The sequence below is a fragment of the Schistocerca americana genome, chromosome 1 (genome assembly GCF_021461395.2).
Source record: "Schistocerca americana isolate TAMUIC-IGC-003095 chromosome 1, iqSchAmer2.1, whole genome shotgun sequence".
NCBI classification, from domain to species: Eukaryota; Metazoa; Arthropoda; class Insecta; order Orthoptera; family Acrididae; genus Schistocerca; species Schistocerca americana.
Genome location: NC_060119.1, coordinates 177,718,090 through 177,734,275, shown reverse-complemented (window position 1 = coordinate 177,734,275; position 16,186 = coordinate 177,718,090).

The window sequence follows — 16,186 nt, the reverse complement described above, 5'->3', positions numbered from 1 at the left end:
CAACAGGATTGGCCGTATTTTTCGTAAATATGATGTGAAATGTGTTTTTCGACCACCATCTAAGATTGAGGCCCTGTTGGCGTCCGTAAAAGATTATCTTGGTTTGCCTAAGGCTGGGGTCTATCGTATTCCTTGCAGTTGTGGCATGTCTTATATTGGTCAGACAATCAGGACTATGGAAGACCGGTGTATTGAACATAAGCGTCACACACGCTTACAACAGCCGAGCAAATCCGCTATTGCAGAATATTGCCTTGACACCGGTCATCCTATGGAGTACAACAACACGGAGATTCTGGCTTGCACGTCCAGTTATTGGGATAGTGTTATTAAGGGAGGTAGGACATCAAACGGGCCGTTTTGGAGCAGGAGAGACACCACAGGACATTTTAGTTTCCACTGTCTATACTTTTACGAATAAATTCATAAAACTTTGTCAGCATGACCACGAAGGATTCAGGATTCACAGTCATAGCAGTGGAAGTTCAAACAAATAACAAAATATTTTTTTACATGTGAAAATTCATCGTTTTTTTACTTCTATTGGCTGTCTTTGTTGCTGTAGGTACACGTTTATTCATAAGTAAGAGAGATTCTTCGATGAATTTTGCACAGCATACAAACCATGCTTACAGGTGTACGAAACTCTAGAAATTATTTAATTTATGAAAAAATGAATGTGCTGTTATATTTTAAACTTCATGTTTCGAAAAAACTCAAATTTTATAGTTAATTATCTCAATTTTACCACATTTTTTAATAGATTTGGAAAATTCTAGAGTTTCATACACCTGTAAGTATGGTTTGTATGCTGTGCAATATTCATCGAAGAATCTCCCTTACTTATGAAGAATAGTGTACCTATAGCAACAAATGCAGCCAATGGTAAGTGAAAAAAGGTGAAACACAAATGTAAAAAAATAAATTATTTTCTTATATTTTTGAACTTCCACCACTATAAGTGCAAATCCTGAATCCTTTCTGGTCATTCTGACAAAGTTTTATGAATTTATTTTTAAAAGTATACACTGTGGAAATTAAAAACTCCTGAGGTGTCTCTTCTGCTCCAAGTCGTCCCGTTTGACGTCCTACCCCCGTTAAGGGAAGCTGTTGAAATCAAACTATCAAGCAACCTTATAAACAGAGATGGTGGATTTTGCTTAAATGCTGCTTGGAATCCAGCTCTTTCTCTCATCAAAAAACGGAGGGACAGAATTGGTGCTACCTCACCTGTTGATTAATAGTCGCTACAGATATTTCTGATGTTGGTTAACTTTGGTTGTGTGTTGACTCTGCGGTTACTTGTTCTGTGTTTGGTATCTTCCTTGTTTCTCCTCTGTGAACCGAGGTATTAAATTCCCTTGCACATTGCTTCCTCTTTGCAGTTGTGCCTTGAGAATGGCAGGGCGTGCTCCTGTCGAAATATCGGCGGTGGTCGACGACGTCACCCGGCAGCAAACCCGTAAGTTATTTGAACGTTCAATTCGGCGTGAAAAGTTACGATCTCTAACAGTGACAATGGTTGAGACAGTGAGCCGGTGACAGGTAGGTTAGTGATCTAGGCTTGGCTAGGCCAGGCCGGGCTGCCACCGCAGAGCGCGTTCCGCGCCGCGCGACGCCTGCGAGCTCCGTACTTCCCCGGGGACGGAAGCGGCGTGTCTGCTTGTTTGGCGCGGTTTCTCTGAGAGCCCGTAATCGAGTTGATGGCGCGCCATTAGCACAGCGGCTGCCGCCCAATCACGGACCGCAGCACGCAGCGCCCGCCTTCATAATTGCTGCGCGGGGCCCGAGCGGCGACCGCGACTAATGACGACCGCTACCTGCCTGCCCCGCGCCCTGCGGCCTGTCTCTGCTCTGCTCTGCTCCTGATGGCACCACCGCGCCGAGCCCAGCCCAAGCGACGAGCCTTCGCTTTGCACGGGGCACGTCTTTGCTGAGCAAGGGCCGGGGGAGCACAATCACCATATCGATCGCAGATATATGCCTTCTAGAATGGTGCTCTTCCACTGGTAGAAATTGAGTTTCAGGGTGACTCGTTAAAATTTGTACACAAGTGGGTCATTACAAACGTAACGATATGTGCACACTATATATCATCAGAGTTCCGCTAACAGTCGTGTGACGCCTATCAATTCAGACCTGCCACGGATCAGAAAAGTCCTGGATCATCTAGAGGAGTGGACAGTGTACCACACTTCAGAAAAGGGGGGGGGGGGGGTTGAAAGGGCTCTAAGCACTATGGAAGTACATCTGAGGTCATTAGTCGCCTAGACTTAGAACTAATTAAACCGAACTAACCCAAGGACATCACACACATCTATGCCCGAGGCAGGATTCGAACCTGCGACCGTAGCAGCAGCACGCTTCCGGACTGAAGCGCCTAGAACCGCTCGGTTATAGCGGCCGGCGTACCACACTTCTCTTGGACTACAAAGTGGACACAAAAAGATAGAGCTTGAAACATCCCCTTAGAAAAATTTATGAATGACTGTACTGATAAACCTCTTACGTTATTTGATTTTCAAACAGCTGAGCAAAACTGAACGCACTCAGACATTTCTCTCTTTACTTATTCTGATCATCACTAAAACTGACACACAATATTTTTAGCACAAGGCAATCTCACTTTCAATAATCCCTACAAAAGAATGGCCCTGACTAACAATAACCTATACCTTTCATGAATCACTTACCTCACAAAAGTCTTCGTTACGCGAACTACTGCAATGCAGCAAGCGCCAATACTGCCAGCTAAATAAAAGATTCTAACTACTGATAGGCATAGTTAGCAAATGAAAGATTTTGGCAGAGAATAAACAATGTATTTACCTTAATAATGTTCAAAAGTCATTATACATATCACTTCATGACATCCAGTCTTACAAATTTGCTTTTTCCGACGGACACACGTCCAGATCGTCCGCTCTCAAAACTCTACCATCTCTCTCCCCACATCCACCACTGCTGGTGGCTCACCTCTAACTGCGGAACGCTACGTGCTTTTCACATCCAACAGCCCAACACTACAACGGCACACATTCCAACAATGGCAACCAGCCACAGATTGCACACAGCACAGTCAGTGATTTTCATACAGAGAGCTACGTGGCATTACCAACATAAAAACTTAAACCACGCTCCCCGCAAAAAAATTTACAAATTACATTCACGAAAAAAAATTGCAAATAATAGATGTAGAGTACATTTGTCTAGGTAACATATTTAAGTGATTAACATCGCAAGATCACACGTTAATATAAGCGCGAGATAAGCCATCGCAAATTTGAAATGCTGGCACATTAATAACCGGAGTAACTTCAAGAACGTTGAACGCAAGCCTGCAAACGGGCGTGCATGGATTTATGCAGGCGCCGATTGTCAATTTGTGTGCTGGAGTTCCATGCCTGTTGCAGGGACGGTTAATGCTGTTTGTGGATGACGCTAGAACTGTCTTCCGATAATGTCCCATACCTGCTCGATTGGAGACATATCTGATGATCGACCAGGTCAGCGCAACATTCGACACTCTGTAGACCTTGTTGAATTATAACAGTGGTACGTGGGCGAGCGCCATCCAGTTGGAAAACACCCCGTGGAATTTTGTTTATGAATGGCAGCACAACAAGCCCAATCACCAGACTGACGCACAAATTTTCAGTGAGGGTGCGTGGGATAACCACGAGAGTACTCCTGCACGCGCACCTCAGGACATAACTCCAATGCATCTAGTAGACAGTCAGGTTGGTTGCCGGCCCTCAGCTGGTCTCCTTGTGACCAACACACGGCCATCACTGGCACCGAGGCAGAACCAGTAGTCATCAGAAAACACAACAGACCTCCACCCAGCTCGCCAATGAGCTCTTGCTCACACGACTGAAGTCGCAAACGGCGGTGCCTTGGGATCAGTGAGTAACTGGAGGTACACGTTTGGAGTGGTGGTTCCTGTGCTACGCGGCGACGACGTGGAGTGGTATGACCTGGCTACACATATTTTATTCTTGTCGCTGGTCAGTGATTCGCTGCGATGTGATTATCCTATACGCTACTACGATTTGCGTTAGCCGACAGCGCCCCTTGTCATCACCGTATTGTCTCCTGTGACTGTTAACTCTCTCCTGCCGAATCAATACACTGATGGCACACACTTTACGTAGCGGGCTGCACCTACACAACCTCGAACTTGATGTGTCTCGTACGTTAGTTCAAAATGGTTCAAATGGCTCTGAGCACTATGGGACTCATCTTCTGAAGTCATCAGTACCCTAGAACTTAGAACTAATTAAACCCGACTAACCTAAGGACATCACACACGTCCATGCCCGAGGCAGGATTCGAACCTGCGACCGTAGCGGTCGCGCGGTTCCAGACTGTAGCGCCTAGAACCGCTCGGCCACACAGGCCGGCGTACGTCAGTCAATCCATGATCTCACACGAACGAGTGTACTAACATCGCAGTCGTTCTGCATTCTACATTCGTGCATCACGCTACTTCACGATCGGTGGTACACCTAAAGTACTGCGGCTACCGACAGGAACGCTCTCCTGGAACGCAACAGCTGCCTGTAATAGAACTGTTCAATAGAAAAGATTATCAGCCATATTTTCTCTAATATGTCGTGGAATGTCGCAAGTGGTCGCTGTGCGTATTGCAACACGACCGACTGATCTGAGTCAATGATGTTACTGCCACAACACGGATTTCGGGCTGGGATAATAATCGTATAACAATTCAGTGTTTTCGAGACAAAAAGTGAAATGTTTGTTTCGTAATCAAGTCAGCGACTGAAGATAGTGAAATGACTATTGAATGTGTTCTCAATTCCAAATTCTTCACTCAGACTGCATTATTGAGAGGCTGTTTTCATTTCTCTGATCGAAGTAGAAAATTCTTAATTTGGTCAAGTACTGACGTACGCCAACTCCTACTATATACGAAAATAAGTTCAGAGATCATCTCGTTTATTTTTTCTGTGAAAATGGATTGTAATCAGTTGCATTTTAGCCACCACGATTTCTTGTACTATTTCCATCTCTTCGTCTCACCGTGGCTGTTACACATAACGCCCTCTACTGTTAAATTCAATCCAGACAGGCCTCGGAAGGCTCAACGGTACCGACCGACAACCGTGTCATCTTCCGCCGTAAAGCGTTTCTGTGTGCGGATGTGAAGTGGCATGTGGTCAGCACACCGCTCTCTCTGCCGTCGTCAATTTTCGTGACCCGAGCCGCTTGCCATCAGTGAAGTAGTATCTCAATTGGCATCACAAGGGCTGAGTGTACCCCACTTGCCTACAGCCCTCGTCAGACCTGGACGGTCACCCGTCCAAGTGCTAGCAAAGCCCGACAGCGCTTAACTTCGGTTATCTGGCGGAAACCAGTATTACCAATGTGGCAAGGCCGTTGGCACCTCTACACTAGTGACGTGGAAATGTTTATTATAACGGTCAACAGTTATCTGAGTGATTCAGTGCAGTTGGCAGGTCTAAAACCGTATACCACCACCGCACACTATTGAGATATTAACGTCCGACGGCAGAAGGACTCCCCAACTTTACGACTGATACGTTTTGGATATACCAAATTACGTCTTAAGGGCTCAACTTATGCGCCTATGACATCTGAGTCGATCAGTTTTCTTCTCAGCTCTTCTTCAATCTCTTTTAGTATTTTGCAGGGTACAGTAAGATTGTATTTAATTTACATCTTCTTAAATGCACGTCGTCGACACAACTTATCTCTGTAAAGAGGTTTAAATACACTCATTTTGGCAGACGAGTATAATATCAGAGAAAAACGGAGCTTCAGAGACAGCCTTCCTCGTCGGTAAGCGCGCTAAGAGGGGTCCCGGCCGCCGCCGGCTTCCTCCATAAGCGCGGGGAAGGCGTCGGTCTCGAGGCGGCGGCAGCCCAGCCAGTCCTGAGGCGCCGAGGCGGGCCCGGGCACATGAAAGCGGTAATCCGCGTCAGCTGCGGCCGACTTTAATACACGCAAAATTAAAATTAGGCGCTGATTTGCATCGCGTAATGGGGAAAGAAGCGCTTGTGATCTCGGCGCTGGCTGCCGCGGGCGCCGCCGTGTATATAGATTAAGAAATTTCGTCCGGCGGCGGCGCTGGTTGGGAGTCGCGACGCCGGCGCCGGCGCCGGCGCTGTGCGCGTACTTTATTGCCGCCCGCGCTCAGACAGCAGTTCCGAGACGCCGGCGACGCCGCCGCTTTCATTAGGCGCCTTCCGGCGGCGCACCTCTGATTGACTTTTAATCAGAGCGGCCACCGGGCGCGCCTTTGCTCTCGCGTCGCCTCTGGTCTTTGACGCGGCACCCGACCTCTCTTCTTGCTCGCCAGCTTCTGCAGACATGTCGTTCGCAAACTAGTGAGCTCAGGCAGAGCACAAATCACCTCTGCCAGTCAGTTGCTCAGTGAAAACTATCGGACGATTAGTCTGGCACGTCGTTCTCATGAACAGCTGACCTGAAGAATGTTGGGAGAAGATGAATTTGATTACGAGAAAAGAAAATTATTAGAAAATAAAAATTCGTCTTTCACTCGGAAATGAAATGCAGTTTGAAGAGAAATCATCAGCAGTGGAAGTGTACCACAAAGATTAGGGCTAAAGTATAGAGACAGACGAATCAGCCACAAAACTCAAGACAGACTAATGCAAGTGGAATGTCTACGTTTTCTTGTTAAGAAGGGTGTTGAGCAGGAGGCAGCTTACCATAGCTTATCGAACGTCCAACAAAGGAAAAGAAAAAAAGAAAGAAAGCACTCTGTCTTCAGGCCACAAGTGGCCCATCGGACCATCCGACCGCCGTGTCATCCTCAGTGAAGAATACGGATAGGAAGGCCGTGTGGTCAGCACACCGCTCTCCCGGTCGTTATGATGGTATTCTTGACCGAAGCCGCTACTAATCGGTCGAGTAACTCCTCAATTGGCATCACAAGCCTGAGTGCAGCCCGAAAAATGGTAACAGCACATGGCGGCCTGGCTGGTCACCCGTCCAAGTGCCGACCACGCCCGACAGCGCTTAACTTCGGTGATCTCGCGGGAACCGGTGTATCCGCTGCGGCAAGACCGTTGCCTAAAGGAATAACTAAAGCGAATGAAAAGTTCGGAACAGGAAAGAGGTTTGTAAAAGACAAAGTTTCTTGCCAGATGTAAAGGAGGCTTGCTAGACCTCTTGGAAGGACATGATAACAACCGTAACGTAATATTAAACAGAACAGTGACACAGATGATAAAGAGTATAAAAAAGAAAAATACGGACGTACACAACGTCAAAACTGGGGACGCCACTGTGATGAAAGAAGTGACAGAATTCTGTCTAGCAAACAAGATAGCACAGGACGGACCAGCTCAGGAAAATATCAGAAGTAGATTGACATCGACGAATAAATCTTCCTTCGGTAACATAGCTCTATTGGTATCAAATACTAACGTGGAAATGTGGAAAAAGTTCCTTAAAATGAACGTGTGGAGCACAGAATTTTGTGGATGCGAAACGGGAAGAAGAACAAACTAGAAGCAATTAAAATATCGTACAATCGAAGAATTTTAAAGCTTAACAAACAAATTAAAAAATAAAGAAGCACTAAAAAGAGTACATGAGGACAGAAGAGGATAGAAGTTCGTCTTAGTATAGGTATGGGGGAGTTCATGGAACATCTACTGGGTCAACCGAGAATAGTTAACCTGGTGAAAGGCGCAGCAGTTGGAAGATATTGTAAAGGCAAACCAGAATACGCAAAATTATTATAGAGCTTGTTCGGTGGGACATTTGCGTAGAAATGAATTAGCGCAAGATAGGAATAGGTGGAGGAAAGCATCAATCCAGTAAAAAACAAAAATTGACTTTAAAAAATCTGCGATAACTTATTACAGTTACGGTAAAACTCTGCAAAAAAAGATAATATGAATCAACCCTTGTTGACAAATCCCAGTATACTAAGTTCTGTTTTCTCATCTCTTCTAGCGTTGTCATAAGTACAGACGTTCTCCACATGTAAATGTTCCGCGCTCGTTTATAGAAACATTTAACTGGACGACAGTAATCAATTTCCACCGCTGCACTGCTATGCGAAATTCTTTACATAAAGAGCTTTAGCCTCGCTTTCCCCCGCGAAATAAGCTTGGTTGGTCACCCTTCCTACACCACGGCTATGAACCACGTAGCTATTTGATCATAATTGGAAAACGAACACTGAATACGATGTAAACGTCACGAACGATTCCCATCATTGTCTATTAACTAATTCCTTACAGCTGTCTTGGAATAAGAAAAATAATGCTTCAGGGATAGTTCAGAAATACAAAACTTGGGTTATTATACAAAATTAAACAATTCGGTTCTGTGTAAATAATACAGTTTACATTTTCTTTCAGAAATGTCACTAAGCCCTTTGCTTCAACTAAATATTGTTTGAACTGTTAGCGCTGTTACGTCACCCACGACAGGCGCAAGTAATCGTTTAAATAATAATATACAATCTTATATTGTAGTATACCATGTTTTTAGATCGAACCAAAAAATATTAAAAGAATTCTCGCAGTCCCAGACATATTCGTAACTTCCTACGCGTAGTCCTGGAAATTTGAGACTGTAAATTTTTAATAGCTATGAAAATATTTCTAAGATTCAAAACGAAAAATGTAATGCATATACAGCAGATAATAGTAAGGAAATGAACTGTTCAGGCATTAAATATGTTCCGCATTCCGATATTACTACTATGGATGAGTGGGAAAAATAATCCTGTGATGCTCGAATACAGAATTAGTAGTGTGCTGCATGACACAGTCACATCCATTAAATATCTTAGCATAACGTTGAAAAGCGATATGAAATGGAACGAGCACATAAGAACGGTAGAACAGAAGCCGAATGGCCGACTTCGGTTTATTAGGAGAATTTTAGAAAAGTGTATCTCATCTATAAAGGAAACAACATATAGAACCATATTCCTACCTATTCTTGAGTACTCCTCGAGTGTTTGGGGTCCCTATCGCACCGGATTAAAGAAGATCGAAACAATTCAGAGGTGTGCTGCCATATTTGTTATTGGTAGGTTCTATCAACACACAAGTATTACAGTGATGCTTCGTGAACTCACACGAGGTTCCCTGAAGGGAACGTTCTTTTTTCTAAACACTATTGAGAAAATTTAGTGAAATGGCAGGTGAAGTTGACTGCCGAACCATTCCGCGGCCACCTTCGAACATTTTGTATAAGGTCTAGACCATGAAGATAAGAAATTAGGGCTCGTATGGAAGCACGTAGACAGTCATTTTTCCCCGCTCCATTTACGAATGGAACTGGAAAGGGAATAACTAGTAGTGGTACAAAGTATCCTCCGTTGCGTCTCTAAATTAATAAATATACGAATCTCAGTTAGATCTGCCCTAAAATTATGCATTCAAGCTTTGCTCTCAACGAAGACTTGTACGAAGCACATAAAATTTATCTTTAGCTTGAAATATACCTCTAAGCTCTTTAAATGTTCATAAAGATTTCGCCACGAACCAGAATCTGAGAACTGAGGAGCAGAAGTGGAAAGGATTAATTAGAAGAGCCCGTGCGGTGCAATCAGCGTAAAACCAGGAGCGCGCGCACTTACAGCAGCCGTGTTACGAAGAAGCGCGTGCGGGGAGAGCGACGCGGGACTTTATACGCAGCGTTCTCCTTCATTCCAATCTGCTGATGGGCGATAATTCCGCCGATTTAAGCTGATTTATGCCGTCGCAGAATTCCGGGGGCCGGGAGTTCATTGTGGCTCGGCGGCGGCAGTTGTTTGCCCCCTCCCCTGAAACCCCCTTCATCATCTTTCTGTGCCATTTGGCGCAGGCGGGCCGCGTAGGTGCGAAGGGAAGCGCCGCTCCGTGGCGCTCGGCGCGCGCGCGGGGTCAGGCAAGACGCGGAGGTAACTGCGCGCGCGCTTTGTGGCGCGGGACACGCCCAGCACCAAATCACAGGGAGCAAGGAGCGCGGGCGCGAGCGCCGGCGCGGGAGCCCACGTGATTTGTGTCCCAAAGTTGTCAGCATTGTTCGCGCCGCTCTAATGAATGGCCGCGTGGCCGGCCCGGCCCACACGCGGAGCGAAGAAAACGCGGCGCCGATGCGGAACTTCGCCACCGTGTCCCGTGGGGGAGCACCGGCGGACGCTCTTAGAATTCGGCATTCCATTTCTGGGAGCCGGCGTCAGTGTGAGGCAGGGGCGGGTAAGGGCGACGGGTACTGCCGTCTGAAGCATACACTTATTGCATGATCTCCTCGGGAAAAAAACCCTGATAAAATAATAGAGTGACAGAATATGACCTGAAGAATTAGTGACTCTCCAATAAAGGCAGTGAAAGACAACGATGAAAAATAAATTAGCGAAAAAAAAATCAAGAAATAAGAGACAATCTTTTGTGGTCGAAGCTCTTTTATTGCCTGCGTTTGCTCTCTAATGTGTAATAAGGAAATGTGGTTCTGCTTGAGCAAATGTAAGTTTTCTCCTTTTAGCATCCATACACGTCACGGAGATTTTTCTCCATCGTCGGTGGGTTTTTAATTTATTTTCTCATAAAGGAGAAAAATTATATTTGCTCAAGACAGAACCATATTTCACTGTGAGGTATTTGGAAGCAAAAGCGACGGGTACTGCCGTCTGAAGCATACACTTATTGCATGATCTCCTCGGAAAAAAACCCTTATAAAATAATAGAGTGACAGAATATGACCTGAAGAATTAGTGACTCTCCAATAAAGGCAGTGAAAAACAACGATGAAAAATAAATTAGCGAAAAAAAATCAAGAAATAAGAGACAATCTTTTGTGGTCGAAGCTCTTTTATTTCCCGCGTTTGCTCTCTAATGTGGTTCTGCTTGAGCTTGAGCTCTTTTATTTCCCGCGTTTGCTCTCTAATGTGGTTCTGCTTGAGCAAATGTAAGTTTTCTCCTTTTAGCATCCATACACGTCACGGAGATTTTTCTCCATCGTCGGTGGGTTTTTAATTTATTTTCTCATAAAGGAGAAAAATTATATTTGCTCAAGACAGAACCATATTTCACTGTGAGGTATTTGGAAGCAAATGTGGACGGAAAAGACAGCTTCAACCACAAAACGGTTATCTCAGCACCGTGCTAGGTATTTCCGAGTAAGCTCTACAACATATTCAGAAGCACAACACAAAAAGTACACCAGACTATTCTGAACACAAAATTCAACAAATTCCCTCTCTCTCATAAAGTACATTTTTTTGTTCATATTTTTGGGAGCACTTTTCTTAATACAACTGCTGTAAACTCAAAAACTGGTAAATATCACAATCCATATCTTCCTTGTAAGTTGATTAACAGAGAATAAATTAAAACACACTGAAGATGGACAAACTTCTCCGCAACATGTATGGGAACTGAAAGAAGAAAAATTGTGTTTGACCCACATTTCCTTAGTTCTCTGAAAAGAACTCTTGGTAAACTGACATTCTGTTGCTACAAGAAAACTAAAAAACCAGTCAGGCTTAACGTTTTCAATTCCTTTCTCGGAATCTGTGTATTCAGAATGCTACACTGAGCCGCGCGGGATTAGCAGAGCGGTGTAGGGCGCCGCAGCCATAGACAGTGCGGCTGGTCCTGACGGAGGTTCGAGTCCTCCCTCGGGCATGGGTGTGTGTGTTTGTCCTTAGGATAATTTAGGTTAAGTAGTGTGTAAGCTTCGGGACTGATGACCTTAGCAGTTAAGTCCCATAATATTTCACACACATTTGAACATTTTTTGCTACACCGATAACTGCTCCTGCCACGTTCAGAATCAGAATACTTTGAATTGTCATTGGCACTGAAACTTGCTTCTAATCACTACACACAGTAAAATCTTACAACAGAAAACTGTTATCAGAATGATCTATGGTCAGTCCTCCAAATCCGCGTAGGCTGCAAACCACGCGTCTATGATTAAACAATGTTGCCACGTCAGAGCTGTTAGCTCATTGGATTTATAGCTTAAAAGGAACTACGGCACTCGTTCAGCGAATACCAATCAGAAAACAATTTTTTTTGGTTACTTCTTCAAGAATGTACAGAACTTTCCGTAATTTTCTGTGGTTTTCTCTTTGAATAGGTCTTCCAAGGAAATTAAAAAAAAATTGATGAGTCTTATATATTGAAAGTTAAGTGATTTTCAAAAAAAATTTGATATTTCTGGTGACACTTATCACCGTTGACGGCGACTTCGCAGCAGCTTACAGGATTGGGCTACATTTTGTGTATATGATCGATCTGCGTAGTTTGAATCAGCATACTGTGCGCTATATTTGCAACAAATCCATGAGCAAGTTTCTTTGCATCACATGTCGCCAAAGTATACGAGAAAATAAAGAAGTAAATAGCGACACGAAATAATAGCAGTAACCAAAGACGGAATCATCCAGTATCACCGATTTCGTTGTATCATTCAGTGGTGGAATCGGCAGTAAAAGCAAGGCTCTATATAAGAGCAGTCGGGTACGCTGACTGGATCTCAACATTAACCAACCGGGCTTGACCGTAGTCTTTTGCGCATCTTACTGTTGCGTTACCGCTCCTTCGTATGGCGTACAGCGAGAAGCATAGATTACGTAGATATCTATGTTGAAATTCGTAAGTGTTCGATAGATAAATCTCTCCACGCATGATTGGCTGACACTAGTTGTCACACCTGTTCGTAAGTAACGTTGTGAACGCCTTCATACGGCATTGAGGTATAAACACGATACAGTACACAGGTAAAAAATTTAAATGTTTGCTTTTATCCACAATGGATGTGCCTTCATTTGACTATACAAATTTGCCACGACAAAAGGGTGATGGTGGCGCTCATAGTTCATTTTATTATGTCTGAAATTTATGAGTGCAGTGTTTCCAGTAAATGTAAAGATATTTATATCTCACCTCTCTGTTATCGAGTTTCGTGTATTTCTATAGTCATAGTCTTAGGTTGCTGCTGTTTTTCTAGTGCATTCTGTGTCAAATCTTTGGCAATTCCTTGGACTTAATTCTCACTCACGTCAAATTATATACATAATGTCATTTTAACTAGATTCTAATGAAAATAATTACGCATAAGATACACATACTCTACATTTAACAAGCATTTTTAACTTTGCACTGATTAGTACTAAGATCAGCTTGGAAATGATTTGTGACGATTTGTGGTAATGAAACCTAAAATTCTGAAAATAAATATTCACCGCGAACAGAACTCATAACGCTTCTGTATTTCTGCAACATGGTTCCAAGTTGATGTAAAATGATTTCTTACATATTCTTCATTATATCTTCCAGCTTTATTAGTTCTATTTTTTTAGGCACGTACTACAACTATGTATTTCAAATGCACTGCAGGTAATGACCCGGAAAAGAGGGCACAAGAATGGACATTTCACGATAGTCACTACTTCAATTGCTTTCGCAACAAAAGACGCTGAGGAAAGATGTCCAATAGAAGGTAAATAATTTTCTTACCGTTTCTGTTTAGTGCATACAGGTAATAGACCTTCGCGTAGACTTGGAAGTTGTGTGAACTGTGGCCGTATCGTTAGATAAGAAAAACAACATTTACAGAAGGAAGTGGTTGGGAAAGATAACAGTAAAAGGCGAGGGGAAGAAAATAAGAAACACGGAAAGTAAAGCGTTTGAACTAGCAACTACGTAGCATCATGCATGACAGAAGCATAATACTCCGATTTGTAAAATTATTTTGAAGGTGCAGGTGAAGAGAATAAGTGCGAGGGGGGGGGGGGGGGAATAAATGACAGCTCATTGAAATTAACATTTGTTTCTTATCTGCTTCCAGGGAGAAAAAAAATGGTTCAAATGGCTCTGAGCGCTATGAGACTTAACTTCTGAGGTCATCAGTCCCTTAGAACTTAGAACTACTTAAACCTAACTAACCTAAGGACATCACACACATCCTTGCGCGAGGCAGGATTCGAACCTGCGACCGTAGCGGTCGCGCGGTTCCAGACTGTAGCGCCTAGAACTGCTCGGCCACCTCGGCTGGCTTTCCAGGGAGAAGCAGAAAATTATATGAGCAGTGCAAATGAACTCTCTGAAAAGAATGGATGGTGAGTTTATTTGTGCGCCACATAGACATTCCGCGAAAATAAAAGTAATATGCCTCACTGGCGATAAATGAAGACATCTTTAATGTTGTTGTTGTTGTGGTCTTCAGTCCTGAGACTGGTTTGATGCAGCTCTCCATGCTACTCTATTCTGTGCTACATCCTTCTGAATCTGCTTAGTGTATTTATCTCTTGGTCTCCCTCTACGATTTTTACCCCCCACGCTGCCCTCCAATGCTAAATTTGTGATCCCTTGATGCCTCAGAACATGTTCTACCAACCGGTCCCTTCTTCTTGTCAAGTTGTCTTTAATACCTCGCAGAAAAATCCGAGGTATTAATACCACCGAAAGGAAGTGAAAAGGAATTACGTCCTTGTACGGGACGTTGTGTGAAATGTACCTAGCAAGGCCGTTATTAATTAAGAAGCCGAGAGGGGATCTTTTTCAATGGCGACTGAAAGTTGGAAGAAGGCTGGAACACCTGAGTTGCAATCGGAAAAATTTGATTCGAATCCTCCTTTGCATGATGATGTGTTTTACGGCGGCTACCGAAAATAGCAAAAGCTAAATGTTAGTACAACTCTTTCGATAATCATTTTCAGGCATTTTATGTGCGCATGTTTATAACAGGTGATATACCATTCACAATGAAGGAGTATTCGTTGATGATTAAGCTTAAAACGAATAACTGCGCGTGGCTGTCCCGTTGCTAGACGTAAAGCGTGGCATTGCTGTGCTAGTAGTTTGCTAGATGAGTCTCCGTCAATGTCTACAACACCACATCCACACAGCGTACAGGAGTGAAAGCAAGAGAGCCCTACCGGCTGTTTAAAGGTATTTACCCGGTCCGCGGCCCAGGCGTGGCGCCGGCGCTGCCGTAGCAGGCGCGGGACTCCCGTATTAATATGCATAGCGCGCCGGGGCGCAGATATGCTGAGAATGTAACAGCTGACAACTGCTGATGTATAATGTATCACGTGACTCCGCTCCCGGGACTCGCCGCCACCTGCGAGTGCGCGGGCGCGCTCTGACACACACACACACACACACACACACACACACACACACACACGGCGAGATCGCGCCCTGCGATAATACTAGGCCCGTGCGCCGCCCACGCGCCAGCTGCCCTAGGAAAGACCTCACGGTCCCGCCAGCTTCGTTTCTCCGCGCCTCTACCCCTACCCCCCGCACCACGCAAGCGCTGCGTGCGGCTCGCGCCGTAAGCAAGAAGCCGCCAGCGCTCCCGGGTCTTTCCCAGATCTGCATGCAAAGCGGGAGGCCGCGTTCTGCTCCCGTAGGCGCGCAGCCAACTTCCAAAATTTATCACCCGCACCGCGCACTCCCACATTCCTTTTAGCCTAGAATGCCACTGTGTGTGTCATTCAGCTGTTCCGCGCAACTTCCAGCCGCAGTGGCTGAAGAAGATACGCCACCCTCTTTTACAATGAAATATTTCGCTGAAAATACTACAGTTCGGTCACGATGTCAGCATACGTCTAGATGAAAGTACAGGGGAAAATATCGTGCATAGTTACAAACTGCTTATCCAGGATCTGATGTACCACACCATCAAAATTCAGAATACCATAAAAAGCAGTCTTTCGTTAGTCAGGGTACCGCGGGAAGTGAAAATGATTAAAAATCATTGAATCAACTTATCATCCATAAATACAAGGGTTACAACTGGTACGAGTATCAAGTCAGAAATCGCCTATCAATTATATTCGATTACAATATCGTAACAAATTTTTCTCATGGCTTCCTGTTACTCAATCAACATACCTCTGCGTTAGTTACTGGACCACCCTTTCGGCTGGTCCCGGCGGAGGTTCGAGCCCTCCCTCGGGCATGGGTGTGTGTGTTTGTCCTTAGGATAATTTAGGTTAAGTAGTGTGTAAGCTTAGGGACTGATGACCTTAGCAGTTAAGTCCCATAAGATTTCACACACATCTGAACATTTGGACCACCGTTTTTGTTAATGTTTTCCGTTCTGGCGTCACCATAAGCGCCGGAACGAAGACACAGATTGCAAGAGCAAAGAAGACGGCGAGGAAACGTCAGCTAATAGCCCGCTGACAAGGACCGCGCCGCGCCAGGTGCGT